The following is an 18,715-nucleotide window of genomic DNA, read 5'->3' as shown; positions in this document are numbered from 1 at the left end:
TATACGCACACACTTAAAAATAAGTTGGCGAGCCAGCTCATTCTCGTTTTTCTATAATTTCATGTTTAAAACTGATTGTCATCATACGCATTTTCTTCTCACTACCCTTTTTTGCACCGGCTTGCTTTGGACCCATTGTTTTTTTTCACTTAATTCTGCACCGATTAACGCAAAAAAAACACGTAAAAAAATGCAAAATGTACGGCCGGTGCTCGTAGATATCTTTACGCGACTTAGATGTGTCGAGGAAAACAGAGAGTGCCGTTTTTTTTCTTTCAGAACAGAGCTTTGTCATCAGTTCAGACATCTTTGTTTGTTCTGAACACATCATTTAAGAAGAGTCTTAACGCTTAGGAATACTAGAAAACGCAAGTTATAGACTGTAAATACGGGATCTATTTCGGCCATCTAGCCTTGGGGCTGACGTTAACCCAAGTAAGCCAAGCTGTCAACTATTCCGGGTCATTAACTGAGACAGTCTTGGTTTTATTTCCGCTTGTCTTCACACACAGTTAAGCGGTGAGAGACATATGAATTGTCTCAGGATAGTTGTTTATGACAGCCACTTTGTCATCGCCTCATATCTTTGCGACGGCACCCCCAATTTTTTGCGGTACTTTGTAAACTTGTAAGGCCTGGTCTCGCATCTAAACCCATTGGGAAGGTTGTACAGAAATTGTAGGCGTTCGTTTAATTGGATGCCATAAACGGTGATAGACGTCCAGTCTAGACAGACTGATTGAGTCAATGAACATCTGTTCGTTCCAATGGATTGGACATCTAGCAGAGTCAACGTGTCTTTTTAAAGTATGTATTTTCTCGCGTATTAGCCGCCTCTGATTAAAAGAACTGGATTAAAAGCCCTGAATATTCAGTTTATTTATAGATCTAAAACAATGATTATTTTAGCTTTTTTTAAAAATATTTTTACATTTTACAAAATGATTTTTGAACTAAAAACACAGAAAAAATGGATTAAAAATGACAATTATTGATTTAAAAGGGTGAAAATCAAGACATTTAATATACATCTATACCCTTCATTTTAATTTGCGGCACTCATGATTTACTTTCCCGGGCCGCTCAAAATGATGCGGCGGGCCAGATTTGGCCCCCGGGCCACCACTTTGACACGTATTCTAGACCAAGGGTGTCAGACTCGGGTTGGTTCGCGGGCCGCGTTAACGTCAACTCGATTTCACGTGGGCCGGACCATTTTAGATATAATATTTAGATATTTTTTTTTTATAAATGGATTAAAAGAACTGGATTAAAAGTCCTGAATATTCATTTTTTATAGATCTAAAACAATGTTTATTTCAGCTTTTTTAAAATATATTTTTAGATTTTACAAAATGATTTTTGAACTAAAAACACAGAAAAATGGATTAAACAATTATAATTATTGATTTAAAAGGGGGGAAATCAGGAAATTGAATATACATCTATACTCTTCATTTGAATTTGATCCTAAAACAGAAAGTCGGCACTCATAATTTACTTTACCGGGCCACACAAAATGATGCGGCAGGCCAGATTCGGCCCCCGGGCCGCCACTTTGACACGTGCTCTACGTAGACCTCATTTTTTCCGCAACTTTTCAAGACTTTTACGGCATAGGGCAAGCAAACCCTGGGGAACGGCGCTTCCTGCTCGATGCCGCGGCCAGCTCTTGCGCTGTCATTGGGGAAGAAGTCGGAAAAGCATCAGGGCGGGAGAGTGGAGACGAGTGGTGGGCCGCCATAAGCAGACGTTTCACCCTAAAGAGGAACAGCACGGCGGCCCCAGCGGACATCTGTTTGCACAGGTGTGCTTCGCCGATGTGATTAAGATCGCTGCCCCCAAACACACACATTTTTCCGAGCGACGACGCACAAATACGCCAAACCATCACTGAAGGAGTGGCGATGGTTGAAGGGTGACATTGAGGAGGGGGGTGGGGCTTGGGCACAGATGGAACTGATTGGAGTTTGAAGATGGAGCAAGTGGAGGAGAAAATGAAGGGACGGCGGACGTAAGTTTGCTTGGTCAACCACGGTTCCAGATGCTTCTCTTTTGATCGTCAGAAAGCCACACCCGGACTTTCCGAAAAGAAAAAAAACTTGCGCAAATAGAACATGATAACGCTGGAGAAAAGTGACTTTGGTTTTGAGCATTCGACGGGATTGGCCAAAATAGAACATCAAGATCTCACCAGAAAAAAAAAAGTTCTGTCCAAGTTTGAAATATTGATGTGCTAAATTGGATTGAATTTGTAAGATCACACTGCGTCCGGATACAAAATACAAAATCCATATGTAGATTTTTTTATTAGTATTATTTTATTTATTTATTATATATATATGTATGTATGCGTGTATATATATATATATATATATATTTCAGCAACACGCGTATTTATTTATTTCTGTATATATGTATTCATTTATTTATTTACTTATTTATGACCTATATTTATTTATATATTTATTCATGTATTTGTGTATTTATTAAGTTACTTATTACCTATTTATTTATGTCTAAAATGTCTTTTGCTGTGTCTGTATTCTCACCCTCTTGCTACTGTGACAACAAAATTTCCCGAATACAGGTTGAATAAACCAATCCAATCCAATTTACTTCACGGAATAACAGTCTTGGGGTACCGCAGGGCTCTGTTCTAGGTCCATTGCTCTTCCATCTTTACATTAAAGATCAGTCAATGTTGTCCTTCCATTGTCACCAGCAAAATGTATGCCAACGATTCCGTTCTATATGTCCACGCCAAATGCAAAAAACACGGAAACTGACAGACGCCATTACCATAACTGGCTAGAAAAATCCAAAATCTACATTAAAACAAATCTCGAACTGTCTGTATCAGGTCTTAAAGTGGTGGCCCGGGGGCCAAATCTGGCCCACCGCATCATTTTGTGTGGCCCGGGAAAGTAAATCATGAGTGCTGTCTTTCTGTTTTAGGATCAAATTCAAATGAAGAGTATAGATGTATTTTAAATTTCCTAATTTTCCCCTTTAAAATCAATAATTATCATTTTTTAATCCATTTTATTCTGTTTTTAGTTCAAAAATTATTTTGTAAAATCTAAAAATATATAAAAACAGCAAAAACGGCAGGGGTATATTAAATGGCACACAAACGGGAGGCTCAAAAAAGCAAAAATCATTTAATATACCCGGGTATATTAAACGGCAAAATAGTCCAATAATTTTCAATAAATCAAACTACTAACTCAAACACCTGGTGACATTTAACCCTCATATTTTTCCACCAGAATAACACACAAGATCCGTTCATCTGTAATCTGCCTAAACGTAAACCCGTTGGAATCTATCCCTTTAAAACGCACCCAGTAAAATGCGATTCACCCCAAATCCGATACACGAAAATCTGTACAGATCTCCAAATCCGAATTCGTGGTTTACAAACGTGAATTACACCAACGAGGTTGGCCAGGCTCTCTTCAAGACTCACTGCTAAAAAAAAAAAACATCCTTTCTAAGTATTTATCCATAGCAAGCCAAGGTTAGATTCCAGTTGAGGAAAAAAAAAACTTATCCGTTCCCTGGATATTGTTGAAAGCAACGTATAGTTGAATTTATGAATAGGTGCGCGTTTACACTATAAAGGCTTGTGCAAGCCAATGTGTGCAAATGCGAAAAACAACTCTAGAGGAAGAAAAACTCTGGTTTGAAGCCATGACTCACCCATGGAGTGGCCTATGGGACGTACTGGAGGTGGGCATTGAATTTGGCAGCGTGGGAGAGATACCCAGAGTCACAACACACTTGTTTCCACGGCAACCGGCAGTCGGATTGATTCCACTCACATGGCCAAGGTACTTCAAGCTTCGATGTAACATACCTGTCGACCTCGACCAATTGCTAGCCTTATTAATGGTTAAAATTCCCCTGATTAAAAAACTACAAATGCAAAGCGCCACATATTTACTCACATAGGGCGCACTTAAAGGTCTAAAAATGTATCCAAAGTGGACGTGGTGCCCAATCTATCGAATAATCGCACGTGGTATTTCTAAGAATGTGTAGGAATCGAAATAATCCAAAAACTTATAAAATGCGGTATAAGATGACAGGTATGATATAAAGCGAGAAAATGCCAGAGTCCATTTACCAGAAGCCCCCCCCAAAATGTCCTTTCCATAAACATTTGAACCAAAACAACAACACCAAACTAATTATCCAAACTAAAAAGTCCAAGTTATGAAATCCTGCAAAAAGTAAATGCATTTCCTTATACGTTATTTTATTTTGAATTCCCCTTATTAAGCGATTAAAAACTGTGAACTGAAAAATGCAAAGTGGCACATATTTTCACACACACTCACAGGGCACACGTAAAAGTCTAAAATGTACTACAAAGTGTACGCTTTCGGCGCTGGTCGAACGAGCTTTTACCGCCATCTGGCAGACAAACACGGGTATTACATCTATAACAGGTGGGGAGGGAGATATTTCAATGGCGGAGGGCACATTTTCATATGCTTTATTTATTTTAATACATTAATAAATCATTTCCTTATAATTTTCTCATGTGTGTTTATTGGCCGCCCCCGCGTATAAGCCGCAACCTTAAAATTGCCTTAAAATGGTTGAATTTTACAATTTCTCTCATATAAGACGGTATTTCTAAGATTGTGTATGAATCAAAATAATCCCAAAACTTATAAAAAGCGGTATAAGATGACATGTATGATATAAAGCGAAAAAATGCTGAGTCCATTTGCCGAAAGCCCCCCAAAAGAAGTCCTTTCCATAAACATTTGAACCAAAACAACAACACCAAACAAATTATCTTCATTTCTGTTTCCCCCGCGACTCATACGAAGAGCGTTTTTTGCCGTTTGTGCTTGTTGAAATCTCTCAAGCCATTTCCAAATGACCACACTCGGTGGCCACGACGAGAAAATCCCAAACAAACCGGAAAGAAAATCCCATTTTACAGCGAGCGAGTAGAGGGAGAAATCTCTTCCAAGAAAAATTGCGAGCTTCACAATAAAAAAGCCACTCACCCCAACATATCTCTCTTTAAAAAAAAAAAAAAAAATGAAACAGAAGCAGACAGATTTCACGCTAAATCATCCCCACCGTACGACTAAGTAAGCTTAGCTTGCGCTGACAACTTGAAGGGAGGTTGCCGGGCGCTTGGCGGCTTATTAGCGCTGGTAAATATCACTTTGCTTGTGCCTTTCAAAAATTGCACCTGTGGCTCAGAGCGGAAAAACTCGTTTGATATCAGAAAATACGTTTATAGGGCCCGACAAGAGGAGGAGAGCAAGAAATAATAAAAAATAGTCCTTGCTATTATCTTTTCAGGTTGCTCTGAAAGGAATGTGAAAAGGTTCAATTCACACTGCAGATCTTAGTGGCCATTTTGGATCTATGCCGTGTTGTTGTTGTTGTTTTTGATTACAAACCAGCATGTGCGTTCGGGTAAAGATGCTCAAAGTGTGTCACCACGGTGCGAGAAATATCAAAATTGTGCCACTTGGGAATAAAAAAAATAGAAATGAAAGGCAGAGGTAAAAAAATAAAACATTTGTGTGACTTGGGTGTTAAAAAAATTAGAAATGTAGGGCACAGGTAAAAAAAAATACAAAAAAAACTAAAGCAAATTGTGTCTCGTTAGCAGAAACACTGTAATAGCAGAGGGAGCTAAAAAAAATATACTACAGAAACCTGGAATTGTAAAATCTGGGAGGGGAAAAAAACAGGCTAAAAATATACTACGATTGTGTAACTTGCAGACGAAAACATTGGAATCAACACTTGCTAACGAAAGCAACAAAAAAAATAGAGCATAATTAACTTTTACGGCGCCATAATGAAGTCACTTCTTCATATTAAAAGAGATTATGCAAGTAATATCCTCTCTTCAGTTATCTTGAACCCAGAGAAAAACAAACAAAGGTACAGAACCAAATATATACCGAATTTTCTCGCATATTAGCCGCGTCCGTGTATAAGCCGCATCCTTAAAATCATTATATTTTAGAATTTCCCTCGTATAAGCCGCCCCTTGATTCACAATTTTCACCTCCATATTCATGGTTTGAATAGGGAGTACAAATGTGTTCTTTTGAGGGGAAAATCTTAAGAAAAATCATTGCACGTGTTTTTTCTGAGCTGTATGAATCGAAAGGATGTTGCCTGCACGTAGACAAATTTAAAAAAGGAAGTCATGTGAGCAGTACAACCAGGAAGTGTGTCCGTAGCGGTCTAGTTTGTCATTCCTAGCTAAGATGGCGGCGCCCTGAGCGAGCAATCCCAGGCACAAGTAAGTTTTTTCCCGTTTTATGCAAGATACGTTTTTTTTCTCCGTTGAATTTCATTCATAGACGTCCAAATAAAATTTTGTTAAGCGTTTTACCTGTTTATCTTTTCTCTATTTGAAATAAATGACCGTATCGGCATTATTGTCTTTCGTTATGGCGTTTCGTGCATGTCAAGTCTAATTTATGCGCATATAAGCCCTACCCTGGATTCAGTCATCATTTTTTTCAGCGACAAATACGGCGTATATGCGGGAGAATACGGTAATCTCCACTTCCATTGGTTCCATTAACTGGCAGAAGCAAAATAAATATTGCCGCCGCCACAGAGGAACAGAAAAACATGCAAATGTATGGCTTCGTAGCTGTTTTTAGCCTTGACGACAGCCAATGATTGCCATCTCATTAGAACGCATTTTCTCCGTGACAGGTTGTTGTTCTTTAAAAAGGTATGTGGCTGTTCCTTTAAAAAAAAACACATGGGAGAGCATCATAATTATTATCCCCGGGGTAAAAATATCCGAATGGGTTGGCCTGCCACCAATTAACGACATCACTTGGGAAGAAAATAAAACATCGGGATTTGGCCTTAGGGGAAAAAACCCGAGAAAAATAGGAATGATATCTCCTGGAAACACCCGAATAATGAAAAAAACAAAAAGTGGACTCACATGACGGCGAAACTGAAAAAAATAAATGGCGTCACTTGTACCGTGTGGTTGTCAACTTAGCCTAAGAATATGATAGATGCGTCTGTCTTGCGAGCTACCGTGACTTTCTGCGACACCGAGCCGCGGGAGACAAACACATTTTATTGGCCGACCACATACTATTTCGGATTCCGTCTGCCATTGAGTCCCTGAAACCCCCCCCACGAAAAAAAAACACTTCCCACAACTATAACGAGCTCCAATCTGCTCTCACTTCCTGGCGAGGCCAAAGTCAGCGAGGGGTTCTGCTTGCATGAAATGTGAGAGATGTACAGTATATATTTCCAAGTGCTAATCCTAAACTGTGCGGGCTGTGAGGCCAGAAGCAGACAGATGGTTGTGCGTGAGGCAGAAGATCAGAGAAATGCTAGATCCCTCCCACCGTCTTGTTCGGTGGGGAAAGCGCTATTTTGCCAGGGAGCCACGCCATACATCAGATTAAATCAATTTCGTGGAGGTCCTTATTGCAAAGATCCCAAGAAATCACTTTGGATGCCAGGAAATGACTACAATAACATAGCTGTTAACTTTTTCCCGTATTTTATACGTTTGTGTACGCCGTTAATAAATGTTGTAGGGAATTTTTTTAAGTACAGTTATACCTCTACTTACAAATGCCTCTAGTTATGAAAGTTTCAGGTTACGAATTTTTTTTACATGCAAATGAGTGAGTCGAGATACGAAAAAAGCCCAAGTTCCGAAATCACGCAAAAAAGTTAATTCATCTCCATGCCCGTTATTTTATTTTGAATTCCCCTTATTAGGCGATTAAAAACTGTAGAAATGCAACGTGGCACATATTTTCACACACAGAGATAGGGCACACGTAAAAGTCTAAAATGTACTACAAAGTGGACGGCTTTCGGCCCTGGTAGAACGAGATCTTGCGCCATCTGGCGGATTATTCCAAAGATCCCTACAAGTGTGCGCCGAATAACAATTTTTTTACGGGAATTTTGTTAAGTATGTACGAAAGTTTCAGGTTACGAAATTTTTTATATGCAAATGAGTGAGTCGACATGTGAAAAAGTCCAAATTACGAAATCCCGCAAAAAGTAAATGTGTTTCCTTATCCATTATTTTATTTTGAATTCCCTTTATAAAGTGATTAAAAACTGTACAAATGCAACGTGGCACAAATTTTCACACACACACATAGGGCACACGTAAAAGTCTCAAATGTACTACAAAGTGGACGGCTTTCGGCCCTGGTCGAACGGGCTTTTGCTGCGATCTGCCAGACAAACATGGGTATTACATCTATAACGGCCGTGGAGGGAGATATTTCAACGGCGGAGGACACATCTTCATATGCTTTATTTATTTTAATACATTAATAAATCATTTCCTTATAATTTTCTCATGTATGTGTCCCCATATCTTTCATACACAATTGGGACACATTGACCAATTTTAAAGGGTATAGTTGGTAGTTGTGTGAGGACCGTGGAACCAATGAGAGAATTTGCATATAAAGTACACCTCTACTTACGAAAAAAACAATAATAATCGCTTAATAAGAAGGATTGCAATCATTAATAAGAGAAGCAATTGCCAATAACCACACACTAGCGTTAGCTTACCTTGTCGTTGTGCCTTAGCTCTAGACGCTCCACTACAGTACTCCGATCTCCACTTTGCGCTTTGTTTCCTTCCAAATTCTTCCGTTAACTCCGTGGAATTCTGAAATGAGACAAAAGACGTGCTAGCGTTAGCACACGCCAGCATTCTGGGCTTGTTATGACACCTCGGAGAGGTCAAACAAAGTGCAGGAGAGCTTAACAGGACTGGCACCGCACCGCCGAGGAATCCGCAAACAAAAATCAAACAAATAGATTTCGTTCCCGAACAGAAATTCTCTCGGCGTCCCGAGATGCCACACGGCGTAGCAAAGCTTCTCGCCTGTCTGACAGTTCCGAATGAAAGCGCTTGCGGAAAACGGCGCCTGACGGAAAGACCCCGTTTACCCCGACCGAACCCGTTGTTTGAACTCGATATGAAGCCCTTCGCGTTCGTCTACTCGTCTGACCTTTAACGGGACCGCCGGAGAAGACAAACTCTAGCGTGCCGGGAGGGGAAAAAAGCGTGTGTTTTGCACTTGACAACCCGCGCACAGATTGCAACGTCGGGGCGACGCAGCAGGCCGGACGCAAGGGGGGGACGGTAGTGCCAGAGTGCTTTGTTGTCTTTCTTCAACAACGGTCCGCTGGCACGGGCGCCGGCCGACCTTCCCTGACCTTCCCGCACCGTGCCAACGAGCAGTCCATCACCTAAAAAGACTTTTTTTTTCACCCGCGGCGAGTGCTGAGAGCGCATTAGCAGATAAATGGAAGGGATGGGGAAAGGGTCTTGGAGGTGGAAGGGGGGAAAGACTGGAATGAATGAGGAAATGACAACGGAGCGAAGATACGAGGACAGCTTGGCGGCCGTCCACGGAAAAGACAGCTGGCCGCATCATCTTCGGCGGACCTGGCGGCGGCGCAATCGGCGTGGCGGAGGCGAGTCTCCGGAGAGCCCGAGAGAAAGACGGAGGGGGGGTGACGTGGAGGCGTTGTGGTGGGAGATAACATTGGCTTTAGTCTCAAGACTCTCCTGCTAATTAACAAGTTCCACAGACAAGGGGTAGCATTCCGATTGGCTCTCGCCGCCAATGCAAAATGGAGTGTCGTGTATGTTCTTTGCGACTGACCTTGTTTTTTGAGCTTTGACACATTCGAGTCAATTGGAAAAACGGAAAACGCCTACAGTTATAGATAGAACGGCAAAATATGAATGCTAACAAACGGCAATTGAGAGGAGGGGGATTGGGGGGGCGTTATTTATGTCCAAGTTTTGGAAAAATATTTGACTCTGGAGGAGAATCAAGGCAGGAAAATTGAGACTAGAACAATGCAGCATTAAAAAAAAAGCATTGAGGAAGATTAAGACGATAAATTTCAGTTATTTAGCCAAGTCATCATTTGGGATTTTTTTTCTAAACTGTTTATTGCTACTATTTAGAATACAGGTGTCAAAGTGGCGGCCCGGGGGCCAAATCTGGCCCGCCGCATCATTTTGTGTGGCCCGAGAAAGTAAATGATGAGTGCCGATTTTCTGTTTTAGGATCAAATTAAAATGATAGGTATCGATGTATATTATATTTCCTGATTTTCCCCTTTTAAATTATAATTGCATTTTTTAATCCATTTTTTCTGTGTTTTTAGTTCAAAAATCATATTGTAAAATCTAAAAATGTATAGAAATATTTCTGTTTTCCACAGGAACATAAAGAAAAATTTGGTTTCCTTTTGAAATTGATTAAGAGATTTTCTCTTACTAAGAAAAAAAGCTCAAATAAACATTTTTTAAATCTAAAAAAACGGAATATTCAGGACTTTTGATCCAGTTCTTTTAATCCATTTATTAAAAAAATATCTAAAAATGATATCTAAAATGGTCCGGCCCACATGAAATCGAGTTGACGTAAACGCGGCCTCCGAACCAACCCGAGTCTGACACCCTTGATTTAGAAATATGATATAATCATACAATATTCTCTCAGCATCAGTCCACAAATTTACACTAAAATACCGTATTTTCACGACTATAAGGCGCACTTAAGTCTTAAATTTTGGCCAAAATAGACAGGGCGCTTTATAGTTTCCAGTGTGCTTTTTACATGGAAAAAAAAATAAAGTGTCATTCATTGAGGGTGCGCCTTATAGTGTGGTGCGCCTTATAATGTGGTGCGCCTTATAGTCATGAAAAATACGGTATTTCAAAAATACCAAAGGCAGACTAATAAACCTGGCGTCGTTTTTTCGTTTGTTTCAACGCATCTATTAGCTGTGTTTCCATTACCTATGTTTTTTCCAAAATGAAAAATACAAGAAAATTCTGGTAGTGAAAAACTGAATTTTGGAGAGAAAAAAAATATCTTAAATGCGGATGTTTTCACAGAAGTATTGGGTGAGCAGCAATATGAGGGATAAGCGGAAAAATATGAGGGATAAGCGGGGATGAACGCCGATAGGAGGTCTGACGGCCTTGTCTGAAGGTGAGTCTGCTGCTGCCCTGCCGGTCGCCCGCCCGTCCGCTTGCTTGGTCACTCTGGCGCAAAGATGAAGACGAATGAGAGCCATCGCCGGGGATGCTGATCACCAGCCGGCCATTCCACTCCGACGCTCGCCTCGTCGGCGGTACGAAAGACAAAGTAGAAGGGGCCCAATGAGGCAGGACCGGTCCAGTCATAACAATGCAAACGCAGACCTTGGTGATGTACCATTAGCACCAGATGCCATAAATCAGAAGCGCCCCGTCGGATGCTGCGCGAAGGCCAAAAAAGCCACTACGGAGAAAACGCTAGCTAACAAACCGCAACAATTCCGAAGTCATTTTGTTCCAATTTCTAAATCTGTGTTGTATTTGCACATCAGCTGAGAAAAGTACAGTATTTTCCTCGCATATTAGCCGCCTCTGCGTATAGGTCGTACCCTTAAAATGGCCTTAAAAATTGTTGAATTTGACAATTTCCCTCGTATAAGCCTCCCCTGATTCACAATTTTCATCTCCATATTCATGGTTTTAATAGGGAGTACAAATGTGTTTTTTTGAAGGGAAAATCTTGATAAAAATCATGGCTAGTGGTATTTCTGAGATTGTGTATGAATCGAAAGGATCATCTGCTAGATTGCACATTCTAAAAGGGTGTGGCCTACACGTAGACAAATTCAAAAAGGAAGTCATGTGAGCAGTACAACCAGGAAGTGTGTCCGTAGCAGTCTAGTTTGTCATCGCTAGCTAAGATGGAGCAATTGTAGGCACAAGTAAGTGAGTTTTTTCACGTTTTATGGAAGATACGGTTTATTTTTTTCTTGAATTCCATTCATAGATGTCAAAATAGATTTAGTTTTACTGTTTTATCTGTTTATTTTTTCTCAATTTTGAAATAAATTACCGTATTGTCTTGCGTTATGGCGTTTCGACTTTATCACTTTGCATTCGTGCATGTCAAGTCTAATTTGTGCACATATAAGCCGCACCCTTGATTCGGTCATTTTTATTTTGATACAATACGGCTTATATGCGAGAAAATACGAGGCTGTGTTCATTTGTTTTGTTCAAACTGCGGAAAAGTGGAAGCCGGGAAGACTCGATAGAGTTTGTTTGCAAGAAGCGGCGGTGAGGAACTTTGTCCAACTATGAGTAACCGATTTAGCAGGATTTTTGCGTGAAAGAGGCAGTTGCTTTGAAATTGTTTTGGAACATCAGACACTCTCCGTCCACAGCATCGATGTCTGCCAGGGAAACTGGACGCTGATGGCTCTGGGGATAGGCAGCGTCTTTTTTGAACAGGCCTGAAATTGGCTATTGGCTGTTGCGGCGACATTGGGAAAGCCTGACATGTTTTAAAAGTGGCTGGAAAACAACAACAAAAATCTGTATGCTTGCGGGGCGGCTCGGCGGATGAGTGCTTAACGCATCGGCCTCACGGGTCTGGGGTTCAAATCCAGGTCGTTCCACCTGTGTGGAGTTTGCATGTTCTCCCGGGGCTTGCGTGGGTTTCCTCTGATATTCCAAAAAACATGCACGCTAGGCTGGTTGGATAGTCCAAAATTGAGTTTTTTTCTATCTAGTCATGTCCTGCGATTGGCTGGCCACCAATTGAGGGTGTCTCCTCGTTCCCGAAGTTCGCTGGGATTGGCTCCGGCACCCCCCCGCGACCCATTTGAGGATAATGCGGTTCAGAAAATGAATGTACACTTTAGATCAAGGGTGTTGGTTCGCGGGCCGCTTTAACGTCAACTTGATTTCACGTGGGCCGGACCATTTTAGATATCATATTTAGATTTTTTTTTATATGAATGGATTAAAAGAACTGGATTAAAAGCCCTGAATATTCAGTTTTTTTTATAGATCTAAAAAAATGTTTATCTTAGCTTTATTTATTTATTTTTAGATTTTACAAAATGATTTTTGAACTAAAAACTGAAAAAATGGATTAAAAAAATACAATTATTGATTCAAAAGGGGGAAAATCAGGAAATTTAATATACATCTATACTCTTCATTTGAATTTGATCCTAAAACAGAAAGTCGGCACTCATAATTTACTTTCTCGGGCCGCACAAAATGATGCGGCGGGCCAGATTTGGCCCCCGGGCCGCTACTTTGACACCCGTTCCATAAAGCTTATAAACACATTTTGAGCCCATTTGAATGTACAAAAAATGTGTTAGCTTTGCAATTTGGTACTACCAAGGTCCAAATAGTATGCAGTTTGTATACATCCGGAAGACTGAAGTACAAACCAAATATTACTTTGCAGTCGATGTGCTTTTTTTTCAAAAAAATACTTTGTTTTGAAAGTGCAATTGCAATTATCACCATCTGAATGTTTCTTTATTTTCTGGAAACACGGCGCAAAGACTTTAAGAACTCCCGATTAAGGATTTACAAAGCCACGAAAAGACGAAAATGCGTATTGTATTCCCCCAAAAAACCCAGAGATACGAATATATTGACAGACCCATAGCTAGATAACGATAGCAACCCAATATGAGGCTTAAAAAAAGCAGTTTCACGCCGATTTGTATTGTAGCTGTAAGCCTTGTGCATCCAATAATAGCTCGTATTAGCATGTACACCATCCAGATTGTCCAGCTCGGTGGAGACAAGGCTAAGAATTTAGTCATTAGGATTTCTTCATTGTAAACTTTGATGCGCTATTAGACGGCACGGCTTAGCTTCTCCGTTCCGAGCCGCCGGCTTCATTAGCATTAGCGTAGGTAATAACCTCGACGGGGGATTTCCTAACCCAGATTTTTGGAACGGCGCGCAACAAAAAAGCACGGCAACGATGGAGTACATGGCGTGAACCCGCTGGAGGAAACACTTTGGCGTTCGGCGAACACGCTAGCGAAGATCCGCCTCTCGCACCGACGATTCGAGGGAAGCTAGCGCCAATCCGACCGACCTCACGCACCGGAGCGCTTCCATCGTGTGATCCAATTAATTTCGCATCCGTATGTCGCACGTCTACGCACCCCCCAGCGGCGCCACCGGAGAGGAAACGGAAGTTTGGGTGTGGGCGGAGGAGGTGAGGAAAGATGGCGAGAACTTCCAGAATGAGGAAACGCGCTAATGGATTGGCCGCCACGGGGATTGAAAGAATTCCCTCGCCGACCTTCGTCGGTTGTGTACGGCGGAGGAGATGTAATTATATGGGCAAGGGTAAGGGAAGGGGCGGAGACTTTCGGGGAAATATCTGTGAAGATTCCAGTGTGTTTCCACGGAAATTTGAGCTGGGGAATAGGCGAAATTGGAAAGTGAGAATTTGGGGGGGGTTCGGGGATATTCGGGGGGAACTGGGAAAGCAGAACGTGTGTTGTCGTATGTAAATATGCATGTAAAATAGATAGATGAAAGGGGAGGTGGCTCGGGGATTAGGATGGAGATAAAGATGGAAAATTGCAATTGTTTGGTTTAATTCGGAGTTTTAAAAAGAGAAACAACAAACTTACTGGAGGATTACTTTGAAAATTTTCGTTGACATACTTTTAGGTTGTAAACGTATAACGTATAAAATATGGGAAAAACAAGTTGACAGGTTTGTTGAAGTCTATTTTTTGTTAATTTAACAGGTTGAGGAGAGTGAAAAAGTATTAAAGGTGGGCTGTAATAATGGCAATTTTCAGAAGTCCAAAAGATTGTGTGTGTGTGGGTAAAGCGAAATTTTCTGTGCTGCAACATTTGCGTTCATATAAAAAACTACGAAAAGGGTTTAGCATCGTTTGCTCATAGGAATACAGAATGTGTGTCCAGAAATTTTTGAAGCGTAGTTGTCACCCTTGGCATATTATTAACTATTAATGATTGCAATTCCCCTTAAGCCACAGGTGTCAAAGTGCCGGCCCGGGGGCCATATCTGGCCCGCCGTCTCATTTTGTGCGGCCCGAGAAAGTAAATCATGAGTGCCGACTTTCTGTTTTAGGATCAAATGATGATAGATGTATATTACATTTCGTGATTTTCCCCTTTTTAAAAACCAATCATTGCAAATTTTGTAATCCATTTTTTGTTTTTAGTTCAAAAAGCATTTTGTAAAATCTAAAAATATATACACAAATATTTTCCATTTTCCACTTATAAAAAACATGATTAAAAGACATTTCCATTAAGAAAAACAAGCTCAAATAAACATTGTTTTAGATCTATAAAATGGACTATTTAGGCCTTTTTTGATCCAGTTCTTTTAATCTAATTTAGAAAAATCATTTAAAAGATCTAGATATTAGATCTAAAATGGTCCGGCCCACATGAAATGGCATTGACGTTAATGTAGCCCGCGAACCAACCTGAGTTTGACACCCTTGCCTTAAGCGATTAAAAAAAGATGTACAAATGCAATGCAATATATTTACTCACATAGGGCGCACTTAAAAGTCTAATATTTTCCGCAAAGTGGACTGGACTTTTGTATGCACTAAATTCAAGATGGTGTAGATGTCGCTGTGTGACGCTAATAGCTTGACAGTCTGGGTACATTGCTTGCTGACGCGCTATATTCATATAGTGAAAAGGCGGACTGACACGCTTGCATATGTTATGCTTAAAGCATGACAATATTAGGAGTCATGGAAGAGGTTTTCATCGGCTACCAGTGACCGAGACGATCCGGATTAGAGCCCAAATGGGTAAAACCAGATCTGTTTTACAAACAACGTAAAGTCGTACATCGACTTACGAAATCAATTGGCTCCAAGACTCTTTTCGTTTACATTGAACTTGAAAATGTCGTAAGTAGAAGTGTACTTTATATGTAAATTCTCTCATTCGTTCCACGGTCCTCACACAACTACCAACTATACCCTTTAAAATTGGTCAGTGTCCCAATTTTGCCTGAAAGATGTGAAAAAACACAAGAATGAGAGAAAATTGTAAGGAAATTACTTATCAATGTCTTAAAATACATAAAGCATATGAAAATATGCCCTTTGCCGTTGAAATATCTCGTTATAGATGTTTATCCGCCAGACTTTGTATTACATTTTAGACTTTAATGTGTGCCGTGTGTGTGTGTAAAAAAAAAAACCTGTATAAAAGTTGTTATACGGCGTACACAATTGGAAATGATCAGAAAACGTATAAATTACGGGAAAAACATAATTTAACATGTATGTTGAAGTCTCTTTTTGATCATTTTACCTTATAAAATTGCTGCTTATTTTAATGTTAACCAAGTTTATTGAATGGTTTCCAACCAAAAGCTCAAGAAAATGTTTCAACCCGGGTTCTTTTCAAGGAAGTGGCGAGTGTGAGTTAGCTTTGGAGCTCAGCGCTCCCGTCCACTATGCTAATAGACTCTCTTGGCGCGTTGTGCGGGGCGATAGCGGGGCCACGCAGAGCATTAGCAATGTAAGAGGCGTGCCCGGTTCTGTCTGGGGAGATAGCGGGGCATAATGACACACTCAGCTGGGACTTGAAAGCGGACATTTCCTCTGGTGATTGGCCCGATACGGGCCTGACGAGCGCTTCGTCACACATTCCGGGGAAGCAAAACAATGCGGACCGAGCGGCTGGACGCCACTTCCTTCCATGGGCAAAAAAAGTCGCCTTGGAATTGGGAAGTGTTTGTTTTGTTTTGGCCGCACTCTTGTGAGCCTCGGGGTTAATGCTTAGGTCGGGGGTGTTCTAACTTTTTTAATCCAGGATCTACTTTTCAAGGACTTAACCTTCCACGATCTACTTTTTTTGTTAACAGGTCACCGACAAAGTTCAGCAATTATCTATGTTGATATAACTGGCATTAGAGCAAGGGTGTCAGACTCGGGTTGGTTCGTGGGCCGCTTTAACGTCAACTAGATTTCACGGGGGCCATTTTAGATATAATATTTAGATTTTTTTTTTTTATAAATGGATTAAAAGAACTGGATTAAAAGCCCTGAATATTCCGTTTTTTATAGATCGAAAACAATGTTTATTTTAGCTTTTTTATATATATTTTTAGATTTTACAAAATGATTTTTGAACTAAAACCAGAAAAAATAGATTAAAAAATTACAATTAATGATTTAAAAGAGGGAAAATCAGGAAATTTAATAAACATCTATACTCTTCATTTGAATTTGATCCTAAAACAGAAAGGCGGCACTCATGATTTACTTTCCCGGGCCACACAAAATGATGCGGCGGGCCAGATTTGGCCCCCGGGCCGCCACTTTGACACATGTGCTGTTATGAAAGTTTAGCTTTTTCAATGTATAATAATTCACCTAACCGGGATGTGACTTTTTATACTTTTATACTACTATTTATGTTTTTTTTACTGGGAAAACACTTTGAAAAGCTTGGAGTAGCACCACCAATTTCAATATACGCAGCTGTGTATGATGACAATAAAGGCTTTTGAATTAAATTGAATTTGAATTGAATAAATATGTGCCGCGTTGCATTTTTTTATCGTTTAATAAGAGATATTGCATCAATAAGGGAAGCAATTGGCCAAGGTTGACATGCATGAATTCAGAAGAACCTAGCTAAGGAAACTGACAGAGGGGAGGGATCAAAATGTTATTGTCGTGCCATCTACCAATAGTATATCAGTGATCTACCGTGAGATCGCGAACTCGGTAATGGGCAATGTCGCTGTAAGAATTGTTACAAGCGATTGAGACCACCACAATGTAATTAACAGTCCGGCATTTTGAGTCGACATATTCTGCGACGGGTATCCCCGGTGACTTCGGGCAACTTTCAAACCAGGCCACTCGCTGACTGTCTGTCAATCAATCAATCAATCACGGAGACAAAATGTGAAACTGTTCTGAACATCTGTCATTTTGACCCGTATGAGTCAGGAAAGTCGATTTGAGAGAGCTGAGTTGCGAACAGTCAAGGCGTCGCAGTAAGGACAATAAAATTTGACATTAAAAACCATTTCACGCGGATTAATGAAACAGACAATCATGGAGAAGATTTAAGATTAGGTCTAGTCTAAATAAATGGAGCCTAAATTCACAATTCCTAAAGCCAATGTTCTACTCCATACTGAATCAGCAAGAATTTATGGTGATTGAATAATTTGAAAATATATATGTTCTCATTTGATGGAAAATCTATTATTTCACTGTCATTTTTCAGTTGACAATATCAGTGTATGAGAGTGAGTACAGTAATCCCTCGATTATCGCGGTTCACCCAGACCAGACATGGCCGCGATAAACGAAAAACCGCAAAGTAGATGTGTGTGTATGTATGTGTATGTGTATATATATATATATATATATATATATATATATATATATATATATATATATATATATATATATATATATATATTTACTTCAGTGCTGATTTCTAGTACCAAGTGGAGAAGGGGGAGTGGCTTCCGCTTGTGAGTTTCAGCGTGGATTGTTTTTATTTATTTTTACATTTATTTATTTTACTTCAGTGCTGAGTTATAGTACCAAGTGCAAGAGAGGGAGTGGCTCCCGCACGCGAGTGGATTTTCACATTTTTATGAACCTTAAAATTAGTTTTTATTTATTTTTACATTTATTTATTTTCACATTTTTATGAACTTTAAAATTTGTTTTTATTTATTTATTTTTGCATTTTTATGAACTTTAAAATTTGTTTTTATTTATTTATTTTCGCATTTTTATGACCTTCAAAATGTGTTTTTTAATTTTTTTTATTTTACTTCAGTGCTGAGTTCTAGTAGAAAGTGGAGGA

At 40.0% G+C, this 18,715-nt stretch overlaps 1 protein-coding gene across 1 annotated transcript in view; it reads right to left on the bottom strand.

The window, feature by feature from the left end:
* The window catches only part of plxnb2b (plexin b2b), a 148,465-nt gene extending 139,781 nt beyond the window's left edge, over positions 1-8,684 (bottom strand). The window contains exon 1 of the mRNA XM_077596068.1: positions 8,584-8,684. The gene's annotated coding sequence lies outside the window, so the exon portion shown is untranslated. The remainder of the gene's footprint in view (positions 1-8,583) is intronic.
* Positions 8,685-18,715: the final 10,031 nt, after the last annotated feature.

The sequence above is a fragment of the Stigmatopora argus genome, chromosome 3 (genome assembly GCF_051989625.1).
Source record: "Stigmatopora argus isolate UIUO_Sarg chromosome 3, RoL_Sarg_1.0, whole genome shotgun sequence".
In the NCBI taxonomy this organism is placed as follows: domain Eukaryota; kingdom Metazoa; phylum Chordata; class Actinopteri; order Syngnathiformes; family Syngnathidae; genus Stigmatopora; species Stigmatopora argus.
The sequence above is the reverse complement of the archived record's forward strand: the minus strand, read 5'-3'. Positions and strand labels throughout refer to the sequence as shown.